Below are 15719 nucleotides of genomic sequence, written 5' to 3'. Positions count from 1 at the left end.
AATGTTTCCAATAGCAACAGCAAGACATATCTGTACAAACTGTCTTGGCAGAATAACAACTCCATCAATCTGTTGGCTACAGTGTTGTCTGATTCTCCAGCACAGCATGTGATTCACAAACCCACAGTGGCTTCAGAAATCAAACCCAGAAGTCTCTACGTTGGTATTTTTTGTCTCTGCAGTTCAATAAATGATAAGCGTCAGTAGAAGAAAAGAATGGTGCTGCCCCATCATTTAAAGTAAATATACTTAATGTGGGTAACAGCAAGGAGTCTCAATGCATTATCACAGAGGTAATGGAGACAATCTGGCCTGACTTACATTCCTTTGAGAGGAGTTGGAAGGCAAATTTGCAGGTAGAGGAGGGGTTGGGCAGTAATATATCACAGCAATCACTTTGGGGGACCTTCCTTAGAGTTTACCTTGGGTGGAGCACAAAAAGGGAAGGAGCTTACTGGCTGCCTGTAATGTACACCACCCTATTTTCATCACTTCGATTATCTCGGATTCGTCAACCACAGTGCGACTGCTAACATACATTGCCCGTAACATTTCAGTCACCTCACTGCATGCACTTTTCCGACACATATATAATTGCATGTAAGCAAAACCATGCACAGTTTCTGTGTTAAACTTTGACTTGATTTACATTATGCATTCATAAAAATGCAACACAGTTTATGTGCCATTATGCAAATTTCTTGATTGCAATTTAAATTTATTAATGATGATGCAAATTTATTAAAAAATAAAATCAAGCTATTGAATTAAATTATTCAAAATACATATTTCATAATGGCCATTTTCCCTCTCTGCCATTATTGCAACTTCAAAAATCCCGGTCTAAGATCACAGAGGGGACAGACCTTCATAGAGACATGCTGGCTTCTGTTATCAACCTTAACTCGGAACCAAAAAGACTGGGTTCCCAACCGATGCAGTCCATTTCAATCTGCATCCATTACTAATGCCCAACAGACAAGTATATCTAGGTCTATAAATCCCTACATTCTAATTCCGTTTTCAGATAATTTCAAAGCATGCTCCAGAATTACTTAATTTTCAGGTCAGGAAAAGTTTTCAAAGTTGTTGCATGTATCTTTTTTTCTTAGAGAATTTGTTGAGATGGAGTGTGGGAGATAGAGAACCAGAGAGAAAAATGCAAAACAAAATGTCATTGCCTTTTTATCTGATTGTCAGGCTAGTATAGGGTTTCATTCTGCCCATGCGACCCCACTGTTAACCCAGTTTCTTCCTGGGACAGCTCTGATATAGAACATGCTCAAAGTGGTAAAACTGTTGGTCATGTATTACCACTATGGAGAAGAGGGGAGATAGGTGATCCATTACATTTAAAATGTTGAAGCTGATTGAAGAGATATACACTTATTGTAAATTCACTCACCCACTCAAAAATAGTAGAGGGTTTTGCATGTAGGTGTTTTACAAGAATGCAAGGATGACAATGTAGCTGCTCAGTTGATATTATGACACTGGCAAGATGTGATTTCCCACAGAAGGATCAGACAGCCTCCCCATAAGTTGCATGATCTTTTCTGTGGCAAGTATTGTGTGCCAGCTATATAAGTTTGTAGAATAAATAAGGACAGGGCTACCAGTTGGGGAATTTATGATATGTGAATCAGTTGCTTGAATAGATTAGATTGCATTACAGTGTGGAAACAGGCCCTTCGGCCCAATAAGTCCACACCGACCCGCCAAAGCGCAACCCACCCATACCCCTACATTTACCCCTTACCTAACACTACGGGCAATTTAGCGTGGCCAATTCACTTGACCTGCACATCTTTGGACTGTGAGAGGAAATTGGAGCACCCGGAGGAAACCCATGCAGACACGGGGAGAATGTGCAAACTCCACACAGTCAGTCGCCTGAGGCGGGAATTGAACCCGGGTCTCTGGCGCTGTGAGGCAGCAGTGCTAACCACTGTGCCGCCCACTAATAAGAAATGTTTAAATAAGAAAGCAGAGTTAACATTTCAGGTCCAGTGACCCTTCTTCAGAACACACTGTACTTTATGGAAATAATTGTGATCATGGGTGAATTCAAAACACAAAGGATGAAACTTGAGTTGGAATCCAGTTGGGGGTGAGTCTGAGCTGAAGGCAGTCACTGAGGAATGAAATGTGGCTGTGGAAACAAGCGGTCCATTATCAGTGGTGTTCCATACAATGGACTGAGGAGTGGCAATGGGAGTTTAATTTGGATAAATATGTTGTATTGCATTTTGGTAAAACAAACAAGGGCAGGACTTATTCAATTAAAAGGAGGGCACTTAGTAGTGCTGTGGAACAGAGACACCTAGAGGTTCAGGTGCATCATTCTTTGAAGTTTGATTCACATGTCGGTAGGATGGTTAAGAAGGCATTTAGCTTGCATGCCTTTGGGATGCATGTTGAGGTTGTACAGGACGTTGATGAGGCCTCTTCTGGAGTACTGTGTTCAGTTCTGGTCACCCTGTTATAGGAAGGATATTATCAAGCTGGAGAGGGTTCAGAAAGATTTACCAGGATGGTGCTGGGAATGGAAGGTTTGAGTTAAAGGGAGAGGCTGGATAGACTGGGATATTTTTCGCTGAAGTGTTGGAGGTTGAGGGGTGATCTTATAGACGTTTTTAAAATCATGAGGGGTACCGATAAGGCAAGGACAATGTCTTTTCCCTAGGATTAGGAATTTAAAGACCAGGGGCATATTTTTAAGAGAGAAGTTTAAAAAAAAGACATGAAGGGTAGCTTTTTTACACAGAAAGTGGTTTGTATGTGGAATGAACTTCCAGAGAAAGTAATGGATGTGGGTACAGTTATAACATTTAAGAGACATTTGGGCATGCAGGTGGGAGGAACTAGTTTAGATTGGGATTGTGGTCAGCATGGACTAGTTGAACCGAAGTGTCTGTTTCCATTCTGTATAACTCCAAACACCAGGAGCAACAGTGAAATTAATGACAATGAAAAGGCAAAAGATTAGAATGGAAATCCTAACTGGGAGAGGAGATGAACTTCTTCAAGGTGGGTAAACCTGGAAAAGGTATGGCAGTGAGTTATACACTAAACAAAAAAACTAAAGTACTGCCGATGCTGGAAATCAGAAACAAAATCAGAAATTGCTGGAAAAACTCAGCATCTGTGAAGAGAAAACAGAGTTAACGTTGCAGGCCCAGTAATCTTTGTTCAGAACTCACATAGGGTTACTTGACTTGGTGGTGGTGGGTTAGGTTGTACATGGCGGGACATTAGCCAGCATGAAGGATTAAATAATGTGAGACCTGCAGTTAAATCTGTGACTTTGAGTGCTGCACTTTCAGCTTGAAATGTGACAGCCACCAATATGGACTTTTAAAATGAAAATTGAGGATGCTCAAGAGACCAGAATAGGAGGAGTGCAGATATCTCTGAAGATTTGAAGCTGGAGGAGATTATAGACAGAAGGTGTGACAAAGGGAATTTTTTATAACACTGTATGCAGTACTGAGGTTAGGAGAATTGCCAGTCAGTGCTAAATCACACCAGGCAGCATCAGTGCTAATTGGGAAACCCGAAAATCTGTTAGGCTTGTCTTCTTGATACAGAGATGGAAATAGGTGATCTTTGCAATGAAGAGAACAACATTAAGTGTTCAGCTCCAGGTCAACCAAGATGCAGAAATTGTAAATAGACTGCATCCTGAATAGGATGGGTAAATAGTGAGGGTACAGAATTTATAATGAATGTTGAAGACAAAGCCATAAAGCATGTCAAAATTACAACATTTTATATTTATAAAAATGTCAGAGGTTTTACGTAAACAGTTACTTTAATAAGACAAAAATCTTCTCTACCTTGTCTTAATAATACAACACATATTCTTTAGTGGAAGGTTTTCAAGCCTTTAAAAGTGACAGCACATGAAGCTATAAGGACACATGAGACAGAAGCAGGAGGAGAACAAATTGTCTCTCAATCTTGCTTTGTCATTCCTCAATTAATTGTTGAATTTCCATATTATCTCCACTTTACTACCTATCCAATTATTCCTTGATTCCCTTGCTGTCTAAAAATGTTTCAATCCCAATCTTGAATATATTTAACAACTGTAGGGTAGAGGATTCCAAAGATACACAGCATTCTGATTGAATAAATTATTCATGATTGTTTTTGCAAGTTCCATTTTAATTTAATAGATTGAATTTATTTCTGTACATGAGCATGTGGCCAAAGATCAAGAAGGTTCATAGAATAGAATCCCTACAGTGTGGAAACAGGCCCTTCAGTCCAACAGGTACACATCAACCCTCCAAGGAATAACCCACCCAGACCCATTCCCCAACCCTATTGCTCAACATTTACTCCTGACTAATGCACTTAACCTACACATCCCTGAACACTACGAGCAATTCAACATGGCCAATTCATCTAACCTGCACATTTTTGGATTGTGGAAGGAAATCAGAGCACCTGAAAGAAATCCACGCAGACACTGGGAGAATGTGCAAACTCCACACAGACAGTCACCCAAGGCTGGAATTGAACCTGGGATCCTGGCGCTATGAGCCAGCAGTGCTAACCACTGAGCCACCATGCTGCCCCTTGGCAACATCCGTCTCCTTCCTCAATCAGGAATTGGGTGGGAGCTCGATTAAAGCTAATAGTGTAGCACGATAATGTCTAGGTTGCCCCTACCTTGGTCCTTTGCATTGTCAGGGCAGGTGCTCAGGGACATCAGGCAAGTGCCTGTTATGCACATAGGACACTGGCACAACTATTTTTTCCACACAGAATGTAAGTAGCGCAGTATGTAGAACAACCTAACCACAATGTTTAAAAGATTAAAAAAGGCTTTCCAGAATATCATGCCTATGTAGACAGCACCAAATGAATAGCTCTGCTCAATGCCCACATAATGGGTATTCAAATTGAAAATCAGCCCTGCAATGTTTTAGACAAAGAGAAAAAGAAAGCTGGTATGGTTTTGTGTACAATTTTCTTGTAAGTGTATATATCTATAATTCAATGTTAGAATTTGCAGCTCAAAGACAGGTAGCAGCAGTCCTGTCACTATCTAATAAGATATTATGATAGATGTGCAAACGTTACTGCTATGTTCATTTGAGTTATGAAAGGTGCCCAGCTATACAGTTATAGTGTTTGTTATTAAAAACCTGAATTGTGTCTGGAAGATCATTTTATAATTGTTGCTGTAGAACTGAAATTTGTGATTACAGGTCAATTGCTGGTTAGAAAAAATGAATTAAATTAAAGCATGTTGGCTCAAGTGGCATTTTCCCATTGCCTAATGTTACAAATATGCTGAGTAGACTTAATGACAATACTAAGTAAGAGAAAGAAATAACTTCCATTTAGATTGTGGCCAATACTAATTTGTGTAATGATGTGTAGCAGCACTGAGGCTATTGCTTTAAAATAGACAAACAAGGAGTTATCAGTGCAGCAGAGTTAAATCATCATACCATTTAATATTATAAATTAACCAAGGTACAACTATTGAGAATTAAGAACTTTTTTGAGGTTGAGTATTTGATAAATCACAATTGTTGAGACTGCTTTTGGCTAATTAGTAACACAGGGTCTCAAAAGACTGTGCTAATGTGGAATCATAAATAAATCCTATTATTTTACACTCAGGTGTACCGTTGAATTATTCAATTTATTATATTCTATTAACTATCTAAAATATATGAATAACACATCAAAATCATCTATGTGGCACAATAAAAGGGCAGAGATGTCTCTGTGCAAGCAAAATATGGTCTGTGATTTTAGATTTCACACATGTGAGTATTTTTGGTTTTGTACAGGAGTTGTGGTATCGTAACTGTCAATATTTCAATTCATTACAATTGAAAGTATTTGATCCACATACTGAGGAAACTTTGGAAGTACAAGGACAATGCAAAGGAACTTGTCCTTTATCTGTTCTTGACATTAGATGTGAATTTTCTCCAAGTAAAAACATAAGGATCTTTAAGATTGTTTTCTAGAAAAGTGTGTGACAGATTAATTGTGCGACAGATTAATTGTGCAAAGGAATTTATCAACCAGGGATAGGATATTAAATAATTGGTATTGTCAAATAAAGGGATGACTAATGGCGAAATCTCCTTGGAAATCTGGATGTAATGGGCCTCACATTTATCCATTTTATTTCTACAGTTCTGGTAATACATTAAGAAATCTCCATACTATGAATCATGTTTATAATTTACCTAATTAGCTGAGAGTTGAAAGGTCAGTTCCCTCTTGACTTAGCAAAGTACAAATTACACAGATGTTTAATAGGAGGTCAAGGTATCTGTAAGAGGCCAGTTGTACCATTTGAATTTCTAAAATTTGACTTAGGGGTGGCAATAGAATGACATACACAATACAACTGCTACTTCCATTATTTGTAGCTGGAAATAATTAATTTCATAGGGTCACGATTTCCCATGTGCCCTAATTGGATAACCACTATCCTTTTAAAAGCTGTATCTCTTTAAAATCTATTATGCTGTAGGACCTTGTTTAAAGCTAAATTAATAAAACCTCAGGGTCATTTCATATCATACTATTGTCTGCAGAATGCATGATGAGGCTTGCCACTATGTCAAGGAGACCAAATGAACAGTCTGGAGATGAGGTGGTTATTTTATTGACAGGTTGGGTTCCTTAGAGATGCCACAAAATATGTCTCTGTCTGTGGATTCATCAGGCCTTTGATTTGTTTGCAATTAAATTTAGTGGAAGTGAAGAAAAAATCAATAGCAAAGAAGGGAATCACTGGGAATAACTAATTGCAGGCCATTGTGGATAACTGGACCTAGTTGTGCACTGTCAGATATTTTAAATATTCCAGTAATACTCTTTCTTTTGGTGACAGTATCATTGCCAATGGTCTTTTTGCTGCAATAATTATGACAAAGGTGAGCAGTTCAAGCCACATGAATACTCCTTGTAAATGTGTTTCTGTTTCATAAATGTTCGACTGGATCTTGTATTTTGTTTTAGCTCAGTGTGAGTTGTGTCGAGTTTTTTTTTGCTGTAAGGTGTGGTGAGATTTCTCATCCTATCTTACCAAACTCACCTCATTAACTACCTCCCTTGCTCCATGACATCCATTATGTACAATTCCACCCCAATCTCATCAACCACCATTCCCAAAATAACTCACCACTCTGGATTTCCACAGAAAGACCAATATTCCTTGCATCTTTGAAAGCTCATGTGCACCTGGACAAGTGCTGGCAATGTAATGACACAGCAATCACAAAGCCATCTCAAAGCAAGCACTATTCTCTCCCCACTGCCCACTGTAAATTGCATCTTGTCTTTATCCAGTGGGGGACCATCAAAAACATACAAGCAATCGGACAATTCCAAACAAGAGCTTTCATTCACAGTGAAAGCTAACACTAACAAAACAAATACAGGCTACAGTTCACCCTCTCAATGAAAACAAAATGCTAGCATGATGATATGACTAATTCACATTGCATGATGCACCCCGTTCTCATTTAGTGGAGACAGCTGTCAGCCACCTCTTGATTGGCTTATAGTGCCTGGTGCAGTTGAGCTTTGTCATACATAAGGAGATCTTCCACCTCCCAAGTGTCCTTGTTCTCCTTTCCTTATTTCCTCAGCTTCTCAACATCAATCACACTGCCTTGTTGCCTGCTCCAATTATACAGAGCACAGCACACCAGAATGATGCAGTACACACGGTCTGGACTATACAGAAGAGACCCCAGAGCAGTCCAGGCAGTGAAACGACATATTCAGCAGCCCTGTTTCTGCTACACCATGGGCCAGGTTGAAACTTGGGCAACATTGTATCTGTGCTCTGCATCAGTCAGGGTTCGTGCAATTGTGTCATAAGCCATAAGGACGGTGATAATAATAGCCATGTCCCCTCAGCCTTGTAAGGCAACCAAACCCTAAAATGTGTTGGATACACAATAGTACTACAAAATGGCAAAAGTGAGGACTGCAAGTGCTGGAAATTAGAGTAAAGAGTAGAGTGGTGCTGGAAAAGCATAGCAGGTCAGGCAGCATCCGAGGAGCAGGAAAATCGACGTTGGATGCTGCCTGACTTGCTGTGCCTTTCCGGCACCACTCTAATTAGTACTCCAGAATACAAGAGTCATGACAGTTGCCACACATCTCCAGTAAGTCGAAACAGTGATCACAGATCCTCTTCCTGGTGTCTAATTCTGTAGTATTGTGTTACGACCTCTCAGTGCCACATGTGTGCAGCCAATGGCACCCCATACCTGGGGGAAGCTCAGGTTTCAAATCCTGCTGCCTGGGTTTCCAGTTCTGATCTTGTCATCAGGAAACAAAATAAAGTAGTGTAATCACTCACAGATGGCATCAGGCTCTGGTCTGATGGATTTTAGATTAGATTCCCTACAGTATGAAAACAGGCCCTTTGGCCCAAGTCCACACTGACCCTCCAGAGACTAACCCACCCAGACCCATTCCCCTATCTTATATTTATCCCTAACTAACGCACCAAACACTACGGGCAATTTAGCATGGCCATTTCACCTGACCTGCACATCTCTGGATTGTGGGAGGAAACTGGAGCACCCAGAGGAAACCCACACAGACACAGGGAGAAGGTGCAAACTCCACGCAGACAATCGCCCAAGGCTGGAATGAAACCCGGGTCCCTGGTGCTATAAGGCAATAGTGCTACTACTGAGCCACCATGCCACTTTATCGGTGTGTGACTGATAAATCCCACACAGATCACTTCCCAGAAGGAGCTAGTAGCAGTGAAGTAGCTGTCAACTTCACAGCCACTGGGAGAGGATGGCCCGAAGTCCTGCTCAAGCATCCAACATTGTTCGATCAAAGAGTGCCAGGACAAAGAGAGTTGCGTTGAACTGCTCATTCCCAGGAAATAGATTTGGATCTGAAAAACTCTGATCCTCTTGGGTTCCATATGCATGCTGAGAGCCCTTGCTGCTCCAGCTTCTGCCTCCCCAACAATCGCCATGCTCCTTCTGCATCTATCTCATAGAAAGACAGTCAAAGCATCCGTCATCCAACCAGCTGCAGGCCATGGGATGCTAGTAGAAATCAGTTATGTTGGGAACATAAGGAGCAGACAAGGTTCTTAAATCTCTGAACAGTCAGTGATGACACACCTTGCAGATGAGGGCAGCATAGACTCCTCCATGCAGTGAGACATGCAGCACTTTGATAACAAGGGCCATGATGCCATCATTCATTCAACTTCAGCCTAAGTGTGTGTGCACCAACTTGGTGACAGTGCTGCACCAGCTGAGGAAGCAACACATTAAATATAAAGGGAGTGCCTTGTGTGCTTTGAGCTCTTTCATATCCCAGACCATTGCATTGAGGCCAGATCACTGTTAAATGTACGTAACAGGTAATGAAGCAATGATGCTACTAATGATACTGTAAGGCCCAAAACCCAACAACGTCATAGAATCGTGCAGCATAGAAACAGATCTTTAAATTCAAGCTTAATTGAAAAACTCACTAAAATTCTGGTCATTGAGAACTTCATGCATTTGCTTGTAGTTGTTTGTTGGCTCCTGCCAGCTCCTATATGTTATTATTTTCCAGCTATTCTCTGTCTCTCACACCATCAAGACAGGAATGCTAGGTCTATGTCCATGGATACTTTATCTAGCATGAAAGAACAGGCTGATTAAAATATTTAAGTGTTACCTTATACACATAATAACTTAGTGAGACTGTCAGTTCACAACGTGTCCTTAGATTAGAGGGATGTGTCATCAGCTATGGATACTCTGTGTAGTGAGCTCTCTGATTCATCATGCACTCTCCCAAACAACTGTCCTTTGATCACATTTGATTACATGCCTTTTCCATGTGGATTAATAATATACTTTCCTGTTTAGATATGTCATGTCAATGATGATAGGTGCTTGAACACACACTGAAGTTAATGATGCCCCATTCCTGAAGATAATGGTGATCATCACTGCCACTTGTCACGTAAAAATATTTGACTGTCCCTGTAAATACCACTATAGCCATTCCAGCCATTCAATAAAAATCTGGAATAACATAAAACATAGAACTGTACAGAACAGTACAGGCCCTTTGGCCCTTGATGTTGGGCCAACCTTTTGTCCTTCCCTAAGATCAAACGAACCTACATATCATTCATTTTACTAGCATTCATGTGCCTATCCAAGTATCCCTTAAGTGCCCCTAATGTCTCTGACTCTACTACCACTGCCAGAAGAGTATTCCACGCACCCATCACTCTCTGTGTAAGCAACCGACCTCTGACATCTCCCCTAAACCTTCCTCCAATCACCTTAAAATTATGCCCCCTCATGATAGCCATTTCTACCCTGGGAAAAAGTCTCTGGTTATCCACTCTATTAATGTCTCTCATTATCTTGTACACCTCTATCAAGTCACCTCTCATCCTTCTTTGCTCCAATGAGAAAAGTCCTGGCTCATTCAACCTTTCTTTATAAGATATTCCCTCCAGTCCAGGCAGCATCCTGGTAAAACTCCTCTGCACCCTCTCTGGAGCTTCCACATTCTTCCCGTAATGAGATGACCAGAACTGAACACAGTATTCCAAGTGTGGTCTAACCTGGGCTTTATTGAGCTGTAGCTTAACCTCATAGCTTTTAAACTCACAAATGACAATTTCCCTCTTACTAGTGAATACTAAAGCAAAGTATTCATTAACGACCTCCCCTGCCTGCTCTGATTCCAGACACAGGTTCCCTGCATTATCCATGATCAGCCCTACTCTCACACTGGCCATCCTCTTGTTCCTCACGTAAGTGTAGAATGCCTTGGAGTTTTCCTTAATCCTACCCTCCAAGACTTTTTCATGTCCACCTTCTAGCTCTTCTAAGTCCATTCTTCAGTTTCTTCCTGGCTACCTTAAACCCTCTAGAGCCCTGTCTGGTCCTTGTCTCCTCAACTTTCAGTAAGCTTCCTTCTTCCTCTTGACCAGATGTTCCACATCTCTTGTCATCTAAGGTTGCTTCACCCTCCCATCCCTTCCTTGCCTCAGTGGGACAAACCTATTCAGCACTCACAGCAAGTGTTTCCTAAACAACCTCCACATTTCTGTTGTGCATTTCTCTGAGAATATCTGTTCCCAATTTATGCTCCACAGTTCCTCTCTAATAGCATTGTAATTCCACTCACCCAATTAAATACTTTTCAATACTGTCTGTTTCTATCCCTCTCCATGACTATAGTAAAGGTCAGGAAGTTGTGATCACTATCACCGAAATGCTATCCCACTGAGTGATCTGATACCTGACCTGATTCATTGCCAACACCAAATCCAATATTACCTACCCTCTAGTTGGCCTATCAACATATTGCATCAGGAATCCTTCTTGGATACATCTGACAAAGTCTACTCTACCCAAACTATTTGAACTAAGGAGATTCCAATCAATATTAGGGAAGTTGAAATCACCCATGACAACCCTGTTACTTCTGAACCTTTTCTAAATCTTCCTCCCAATCTGCTTCTCCGTGTCTGTGTTGCTATTGGCGGGGGTGGGCGGTGGGGGGGGGGGGTGCGCAGTCTGTAGAAAACTCCCAATAAAGTGACTGCTCCTTTCCTGTTTCTGACTTCCACCCATACTGACTTAGTAGACAAACCTCCTCGATGACCTCCCTTTCTGCAGCGGTGATACTATTCCTGATTAGTAATGCCACTCCCCTGCCTCTTTTACTTTTCTCCTTATTCCTTTTGAAACATCTAAACCCTGGAGCATCCAACAACCATTCCTGCTCCTGTGATATCCTGGTCTCTGTAATGGACACAACATTGTGGCTCCAAGTGCTGATCCATGCTCTAAGTTCACCACCCTTATTCCTGACACTTCTTGTGTTAAAATAGACACACTTCAACCCATCACACTGACTGCTACTTTGCCTTAACAACTGTCTATCCTTCCTTACAGTCTCTCTGCATGCTGTATCTGCCTATTCACCAGCTACCCCATCCTCTGATTTGTAGCTCCGGTTCCCATCCCAAAATAAAACTCTGGCCAAGTTGGAATCATGTAGCCATTGTCAAAGGTTGGAAAAACAATCTGCTTCATTAATGTCCTTGAGGGAAGGAAATCCACCATCTTATCTGGTCTGGCCTGGATGTGACTCCAGACCACACCAATGTAATTGACTCTTAACTATCTTCTGGACAATTAGAAATGGGCCACAGTGCTTGCCTAGTCAGAAATGCTCTCATCCAATGAATGAATTTAATAAATAGTAGAGAAAATGACACACATGATTTTGGCTGTGTCTGAACTTATTGAGACCAATATCTATTGAGGCTTCTCATTGTTACATAGTTTGATTCTGACTTTAAAAATTTGATAATCTCTCCAATTCTGCACCACCTACTCTTCAAAAATCACTGGTAATGAAAAACAATGGCTGCTGGATTCATGCTGTGGTCATGGAAACTCCTCCATTCCATTCAGTTTTGTCAGTTGAAAACTCATGTTGCTTGTCTTTAGTGAAATCCTCAGTTATACTTGTGCCTCATGAATTCAATGTTCATATTTTTACACCATGTCAAATGTTGCATAATTTATTTTAGTTGCTTTTCCAAGAATTTATTACATTACAGCCTTTGGATATATGGGGGCAAGAACAAGAATGAATAGTGGTAAAAAATGGAAGCTAAACTTTACACACAGAAAAAATAGAGCACTTCATAGTCTTAAGAAAGAAAGAATGTGCATTTATGTTACTGGACATCTTGTTGAATGCCCTGTGTTTAAAATTATCATGAATAGAAAAGAAAATCCCACCCACTTTTCAAAACAACTGATCAGTTCTTGTGATAACCCATTTTAGGTCCATGTAGAATCATTAATCTCCGTGTGGAGCTTGTTGAGAATGAGTTCCCTTGGTAACAGGCTAGCTAGAACTCATCAACTGAGTCCTTTATGAAGCAGATGTATGCCGGCTGTCTGCTCTTCTGCTGTTAGCTTCAGACCAGGTTGTCCTTGGAGATGGAGTAGTATCCATCAATGCTCCCAATGCCTTTGGAGAGAGGTAGACACTGTAGGGGATACAGTGTTTTATTCCCTCTCAAAATCTAAATGCATTTAGACCCTTCTCCCTCTACCTACCCCTCCCTCATTTTTAATGGTTTGTTTTGCCCATAATGGCATTTGAATGTAAATATCCAGTTGGCCACATGAGTGATGTAATGGTGGCAGTTAATCACTGAAAACAAAAAAAAAATGCAACAGTGATTTGGTGTTGGAAAAAGAAATTTGGTTGTGTGTGATAACACTTCTGGATAGAATAAAAAAAGAAACAAACTAAAATAAAATGCACCCATTGGGCACCATAGAGTATACAGTGCTTTAGCTCCCTTTCGAACTCTGTTTTGATTTAGCTCTTACCATTTCTGTCTACCTTTCGCCCACCTTCTGATGGTTTGCATTGTTCTTAACAGACTTTTCAGGTAAGTATCGAATTGGCAATTAATCCCCAGTGGAATGGTCTCTATGTGGGAGTCCTCCCATCTTTCATCAGGGACATTGGGGTGGAGGGTGTTGCGTGCAGTGGTTCACAGTCTCCCAGCCTATCTGTTTATTTTATGGCACTTTGGACCATATATATATTGGGTGAGGGTGATCACACCCCATTTGTAGTCATTTGAGAGATCTTTTATTCTGTGTTTAGTTGCACTTCAACACTACTCTTCCTATAATCTTACACTCTGGGGGCATCTGGTTCAGAAGGGTGTAGGCTTGTTCCTGGGCCTAGTCAGCTGGCTATAAACAGCAGAGGTCAAGGCAGTGGGCTATGGAGGAGGTCAAAGCTGCTATCTGCCCCTTGTTTGTAGTTACGCTCATGCCGAGGTGTTCTTGAAGAGAGAGCATGCAGTGGCCACCAACACTCTTGATCTCTTTAAAGAGAGGTGGGCACTGCAGGCGACAATTGCTTATCTTCCTTTCCAATCTATCTATCTATAACTCTATTTCGATTCAACACCTTCCCCCTCTCCCTCCAACATCAACATAATGGATTGCATTGCCCTTAACGGGTTTTATATGTAAATTATACAATTGGAAACACAGGCAATTTACTGGGTTGTGGGTAATAGACAAAAAAATGGTAATTTAGTCAGATAAAAAATAAACACTCAGTTTTGTTTAAGAACACTTCTGGACACAAAGAAAAAGAATAAACTGTCTTGGGCTGGGACTAGCCTATGTATGCCACAACTAGGAGCTCTATTTTGGTTTTCAACAACAAATGATGTTCCTTTCCAGTCAGGCATCCTTAGTTACTACAGTTCTTTCAAAATAACAACAAATAAGGAAAATGCATGAATATAATTCTAAAAACTCTTATTTTCCCCCATTCTCTTTTGTACCAATTATTTCCTTTTCCATTAGTCTTCTCCCTTTATCTATCTTCTCCCTCATTTTCTTACCTACTGACAGTGGATTTTGGCATTGCATCTGATTATTAACAAAACAAAACATCAAAAACCTGAACTTTTAGTGTGGAAGTTATAGGTACAAAATTAGTTGAGTTAATTTAAAATTTACCATTTATCTATCATATAATCTTTGTGTTTCAAATCACTGTTAAGGAAGTTAATTTTGGAAACACATACTCTGACAATTTGAACTTCAAATGTTCACAAGACATTCTTTAAAAGTGAAATCATTTTTGAAATTTCTGGTTATTTGATTTTTTTAAAAATATAGGAATGATACAAAAGTTACAATGATCATAGAAGTGTAAATGCAATTTGTGCACTGTGTGAACCACACATGTATGCCACCATGTGCTGAGATTGAACATCTTGAACTTAAATGTTTTACATTCCCAAGTCACTGCATATACAAAGGATTGTAACAAAGCACTTTGCAGGATAATGCACATATAAGCACCAAGCCAGACAGAAGAAGTGAAGCATAAGATTAAGAGAAGATAAAAACATGATGAGAAGTTGCATTACAAGACCAAGAAAGCAATATTGCTGGGGAAGGTTTCAGAAAACTGGTATAAGGATACTAAAGGAGTGTCCATAAATGGAACAGACACCAAGAGGAGGGCAATGTAAGAGAAACAGAGAATGCAATGATAGGACATACAGCGGAAGAGGTTGTAGAAGTAAGGAGGAAGGATTTACAGGCAAGGATGAGAATCAACATTCAAATCAAGAGATATTGGAAATCAGTGAGTTGTTCGAGGATGAGATTGATGAGAATATAAGTCAGTGGTTAGGATGTTATCATCTGTATATGGTTCACAACATTCCATCTGGAACAAAGCCCTTTCCTATTCCCCTCACAATTACAATTAAAATTCTAAGCATCAATGGTGTCGATGGGAATCACTTACAATTCAGCAAGGGGGAAGCTTTTCAATCGTAAAACCCACAGTCAGCTCACAAAGCAACAAATAAAGGTGGGCTATAAAAAATCCTCCTCAACCAATAATGAGGTTTTGCATCATGGCCATCATTTTTCTGCTCATGTATATTACCATTAATGTAATACTTAAAAGCACAAGGATGGCAAAAGGGATTTTTAAAATTAAATTGCACTGGAAATAATACACATTTCATTGGTTTCACCTTGTTCATGTGTACATTATCAATATTTGTTGGGCCTAGCTTTTGTCATAAACATAAATATAAGAACATAAGAACTAGGAACAGGAATAGGTAATTCAGCCCTTCGAGCCTGCTC

Source organism: Chiloscyllium plagiosum, unplaced genomic scaffold, assembly GCF_037043375.1.
Source record: "Chiloscyllium plagiosum isolate Xiang-an unplaced genomic scaffold, Cpla_swu_hap1 HiC_scaffold_2, whole genome shotgun sequence".
Lineage (NCBI taxonomy): Eukaryota > Metazoa > Chordata > Chondrichthyes > Orectolobiformes > Hemiscylliidae > Chiloscyllium > Chiloscyllium plagiosum.
Note: the sequence above shows the minus strand (reverse complement) of the source record.